Source organism: Peromyscus californicus, unplaced genomic scaffold (assembly GCF_007827085.1).
Source record: "Peromyscus californicus insignis strain IS unplaced genomic scaffold, ASM782708v3 Scaffold_14__1_contigs__length_90479793_seg_2, whole genome shotgun sequence".
Lineage (NCBI taxonomy): Eukaryota > Metazoa > Chordata > Mammalia > Rodentia > Cricetidae > Peromyscus > Peromyscus californicus.
The window spans coordinates 48,022,990-48,029,106 of NW_026294436.1; positions in this window are offsets into that span (position 1 = coordinate 48,022,990).

Sequence of the window (6,117 nt, forward strand, 5' to 3'; positions counted from 1 at the left end):
TTCGAGGCCAGCCTGGGCTAAAGAGTGAGTTCCAGGAAAGGCGCCAAAGCTACACAGAGAAACCCTGTCTTGAAAAACAAAAGCAAAAAAACCCCATTACATGAAGCCTATGATTAGTGCTGAACTTCAGAAAGAGAATGTACTCGATTGATCCTTATAACACAAGAACTTGCCATTCGCTCCATTTAAAAACTGGGGCTAGGGAGTTTGTTCACTGGGTAAGAGTGCTTGCCCTACAAGCATGAGGACCTGAATTCAAATCCCAAGTGCCCACATAAAAAAAAAACAGGCATGGCTGCATGTATCTGTAACTCCTGCACTGGGCCGGAGAGGCACATGGGTTCCAAGAGCTCACTATCCAGCCACTCTAGACAAAAGAGTCATCTTCCAATTTATTGAGACTCTGTCTCAAAGCAGTAAGGTAGAGAGCCAGAGGGAGACATCCGAGGTCTTGCTCTGACCACTGTGTGCACATGCAACCACACACTGATGTGCTGGCATCATACAAATACATAAACCCCATCATCTTTTTAACCCACTTATCACCTACCGGTATCTTTGCTCTGTGTTGAGTTTTTTGTTCATTCTCTTAAAACACTTCAGTTAAGTTTTGCATGCATAATACACCCAAAAATACTCTCAGGAAGGTCATCAGTGGCCTCTATGTTGACAAATCCAGAGGCCCCTATTCTGCCTTCATGTTTGCATATCAGCATGTGATACAGTTAGTGACTCCACTTCGGAAAGTCCTTTTTACTTTACTGGTTGACACTCATCTCCCCAACTGTTGACATCGTAATACTCCTGGATTCAACTCTTGGTCCTCTGAGAATACATTCCCTTAGTAATCTTACCTAATAGTATGAAACATCTTTGTTCTGACATATCCCAAGTTCATGTCTGCTCCTCTTGAAATTGGACTCAAGGAATATTCCATTTGTCATGTTTCATTATTACTCATTTCCAATTGCACATACCCAAAATAAAATTCTAATGCCAAGTGTGGTGGCACGTGCCTGTAATGTCTATGAAGTCTGCTCTGAGTACCTCATTGATTCTCTGCATGTCTTTATTTTTCCAACTCTTCTAACATTTTTTCAGAAGCTAATTATTTATGCTTGTTATCTCTCCCTTTATTCCAAATGTAACCTTCATAAAAGGATTTTTGTCTCTTGTTCATTAATATCTCCCAAACCACTGACTGTAACAGCAGTAATTGCTGACTGAATGGTTCCATTATCCTGAAGATACAAAGGAAGGTCATAATTTTGAAAATGATGTACTTAACTACAGGAGCTAAATTGATTTTTAGAGTATGTCAGCAATAGGATGAAAGACATGGCCTCCATAATTCAGAAAGTCATAGAGAAAAGGTAAAAATAGAATTAGATACATGATGAAGGCAACTTAGGTCAGCTACAAGAGAAATGAATTAACTTGTTAGCAGTGCATGTGGCTCAACCTGTGGGTCACAACCCTTTGGGGACATTGAAAGACCCTTTCACAGCGGACACCTAAGACCATAAAAAAACATTTATATTACAATTCATAGCAGCAAAATTACAGTTATGAAGTAGCAACAAAAATAATGTTATGGTTATGGGTCTCCACAACATAAGGATCTGTGTTAGAGGATCTCAGCATTAGGAAGGTTGAGAACTACTGTGCCAGAGGGTGCTGGAGAGATGACTCAGTGAGTCTGCAAGCATAAGGATCTGAGTTCAGATCCCCAGAAGCCATGTAAAAATCCAGAAAAAGTGAGTACTTATGACCCAGCACTGTGACGAGCAGTTACAGGTGCATCTACACAGTTCACTGGTCAGCCAGCCTACCATAAGTAAACCCTATTTGAAGGTGATAAAGTGGAGAGCAGTAAAGCAAAACAGCCAGTGTGCACATGCACCACACATACCGAGTACATGCATATCACACAACATATGCACTAATAGTCATTTGCTAGAAAGCAACTGCAACATGCACATTAATTCCTACACAGAAGCAGTCAGGGATAGAATTGCCTAAGAAAGTCAGTGGTGTAACAGAGATGTTCTAGCCGGGTGGTGGTGGCGCACACCTGTAATCCCAGCACTCGAGAGGCAGAGGCAGGTGGATCTCTGTGAGCTCAAGGCCAGCCTGGTCTACAGAGCTAGTCCAGGACAGGCTCCAAAGCTACAGAGAAACCCTGTCTCGAAAAACCAAAAAAAAAAAAAAAGAGGTTCTAGTCAGGCGGTTGGTGGTGCATACCTTTAATCCCAACACTTTTAAGGCAGAGGCAAAGGCAGGCAGATCTCTGAGTTCAAGGTCAACCTTGTCTAGTGAGTTCCAGGACAGTCAGAGCTACAAAGAGAAATCCTGTCTCAAAAAACCAGAGAGAGGGAGAGGTTCTAGAGGCTACCACAAAAACAAAGATCAAAACTAAATGGAAAGGGTGATAATTGGATCTTTAAAGTTACTGAGAATCATGTAGTGTTCTAAAACTTGTAGAAGTGAGCATCATGTTTTCCTTTGATTAAAGCTTCAATTTTGAGAAACTCATCCCAGGTAAAATATTTTGTCAAATACTTGTAAGGCTGAGACTAGCTCAGTGGTAGAGCACTTCCTGGCCATGTTTGAGACCCTAGGTCTCAGCATTAAAGAGAAAAATCCTATAAGCACTGAGGGTACCTACAAGGACAAAGACATTAAACTTGAAATCTTAGCTACATATCACTGGGTTATCATCTATAGAGCTTTGAGAATAACTATGAATAGGGAATTTCATATACAAATCATGTGCAAAAAGGGAGGTTCAAAAATATGGAACATTCTTTTTCCTTGGAAAAATTACTTGGAAGTCAGCATCCTACAGACAAACAGAGATAAAAACTGAGAGTTAAATCATTTCATTCTGCTGAAAAGCCTTTGATGGATTCTCGTTGTACATACAGTAAAAACTAGACTTCTGGTCTTGTTTCCCCCTGCTGCTGTCAGATTTCTTGTTAGCTCACACCTCACCCATGAGGGAACAGGCAGAGCTTAAAGAAACTACAAGAATAGCACCTAAGGACATCTGAACAGAAACCCCCGAGAATCTTAACTCCTCAGATTCTCTTAGAACCCCCAGGGTCTGTAGAAGTGGCTGGGCCCCTGCCCCCTTGTCGAACAATGAAATGCCACTTCCCACCTGCCTCTTGCTTATTTAAAAAAAAAAAGCCCCACAGAAGCCTCAAATAAGGCAAATGCCTTCCAAGATACTGCTGACCCATCTAGAGCTTTGTTCCCACCTTGTAGGCCAAGTACCAGACCTACAATCCCCTTGGAACCACCCTACCCCTTGGGAATGTGGGCATCGTGTTCTTAAAATTACTTCCTGCTGTCTGGGGCCAACAGTATCTTTAGGGGACCATGAAAAAATGGGGTAATTATCAAGTCCTGGGAGAACTAGCTATATCATCTGTTGTCCAGTCTCTGTGTAATGGGAAAGTGCAGGCTTGTCACAAGTCCTAGCTAAAGTAGTCTCTGAGGCTGGATCATCTCAGCCAGCCACCTTGAAACTGTCCTGAGCAGTTTGTAGTCCAAAGCCAATCTTTAGGTGGTGTTTGTCAGCTTAGTAGCATTACCATAGTCCAGATAGAATTGTCATTGTGGGATCTCATTATCTTTTTGGATACGTCAGAGATCACATTAGGTCAAATTATTCCTTTTCTTGATAATTTTCTTCCAGGTAGTTCTCCCTTCTTCTTTGGATGCTTATTTTTTCCAAAGGTCTTTAAATTCCTCAAGATAGTTGTTTTTATTTTCCTGTAAAGACAAAAATAAAACCCTCCCCAACCCTAACTTTGGCGAGTTTCCCTTTTGGCAAGTTATATCTGATCAAATGAAAAGCATTTGTTAATCTTATAAATCAGTTTAGAGTGAATGGTCATGCTGGTCGATGATCTATCACCTGTTCTAATCAAGAGGTCTCTCTTGTTCAAATCTAATCTTTATAATATTTATTTTATGGTTTCTCCTGACATTTTTGTTTTATTTCTAAAGCTGTTCTTTAATCTAGAGCAGTATGGTTTTTTTACAATAGGCATTAAGTCCTTTAATTGCTCTGGGAAGAAGTTTCCCTCATGGTGACAGAGAATGACTGAACCAAATTAGACATGGGGCCTGTGAGCGAGGGGGGGCGGGAAAGGCATTTCCTAACAGCAAAGGGTTACCCTGTCTGTCCCTTGTTGATCTGCATTCATTGGTCCAATGTCTGCCTTTGCCACACCTTTTGCATACTCCAGGAGGGAGGGGCCTTCTCTTTGGATTATTCTTAGAAAAAACATTGTTTCTAGGAAGCCCTGTCTACAATCCATTTTTAGGTGACCTTGTTTGCCACAATTAAAACACCTAACATTTTGATTTTTTTTCAAGCCTCTGGAAATCACCTCTCCTATCCAAGCATCATCATGGTTATGAGATTCAATATTGACTGTATATTGGATCCATTCCTCTATGGATGCTGATCTTGCCTTTAAAAACCTAATTACCCTTTTGCATTGCTAATTAGCATTTTTTTTTTTTTTTTTTTTTGGTTTTTCGAGACAGGATTTCTCTGTGTAGCTTTGCGCCTTTCCTGGAACTCACTTGGTAGCCCAGGCTGGCCTCGAACTCACAAAGATCCACCTGGCTCTGCCTCCCGAGTGCTGGGATTAAAGGCATGCGCCACCACCGCCTGGCACTAATTAGCATTTTCAAAAGCCAAAGATTCAATTATTATTTGTCTAGCATCTGAATTTGGTATCATTCTATTTACTGCTGAAATAAATCTTTGTAAAAAAAATCAGTGAAGGTTTCTTTTGGGCCCTGTATAACTTTAGTAAATGACTCAGTTCTCTTTCTGACTTTTTAAATTATGTCTTAAGCATTCAAGGCTGCTTCATGGCATAAAGCCAGGGTGTGGTCATCATGTAGAGACTGTTTTTGTACAATAGCATAATCACCCTCTCCAAGAAGTTGGTCTTGGGAGATTTTAATACCTCTAGCCCTACTTCATTGTTCAATGTTCCTAGCCTCGTCTTTCCACCAGGTCCTCCATTGCAGTTGAGGACCAGGCTCCAATACTGCTGTAACCAAGTCTTTCCAGTCTGTTACTAGTTGACATCTGCTTCACAAAAGGTGAATGCATACCATATAAGACTACCACTTCCTTAAATCTCCTCAAATCTACATTTCCATAGGAATCCAGTCAGTTCTTATACCGCCTTGAGGATATCTGTTGTTTGGCAGGTGTAAGGTGATTAGATAAATTAAGATTGGTTGTTTGAAAACCTTGGGCTGTTCCTCTCTAATTTTATAGTGTAATGATGAGGTTGGTTCTCCTTTAAATTCCTCTGTCTGGGTCTGAATATCCCTATGATCTGTTTTAATAAGTTTTTCTAAGACCTGTGTCTTGACACTCATATCAACCAGCTTTTTTAGAGATAAAGCAAGAATTATCAAACCAATAATAAGAATTTTCAAAATGATAATTAACATTATGTCAATCCCAGTTGATTATCCCCTCATTTAGTTGTTCCACTTTTAAACCATGCATTGTGTAATCATACAGAGACCTAACTCCTTCCATCATAATAGTGTTTCCCATTTTTTAACATGGGAAAAAACTTTCTCTCTCTCTCTCTCTCTCTCTCTCTCTCTCTCTCTCTCTCTCTCTCTCTCTCTCTCTCTCTCTCTCAAACTAATTCCCCCATTTAAGAATTCCCAGTTGTCTCACCTGATGAAGGTGAAGATGACAGTGAAGTGTGAGGCTGACTGCTGTTGCACAGAACAGTAGAAGCCTGGGCGGGTGTCAAGGCAGCTACCTTGTGTGGCAGCAGCCTGAGGAGGGGGTCCAGGGAAAGCCCACAATCCACCAGGAGAGAAGAAGCCAAAGAGTCAGCCATCTGCATGGGGGAATGTGCAAAAGTGGCTAATTCTGGCATTTGGAGCCCAAGTGCCTGCAGAGTTTGCTGCAGAGAGGCTGCAACAGAAAAGTCCCAAACTCACTCAGAGGCTTGAGGGAAAAAAAGAAAGGAAAACCTAGCTGATGGGGCAGTGACTCAGGCAGGAGCCCCCACGTTCAGCTCTGGTGGCTTTTTTTATGAATTTGTGCCCCAACAG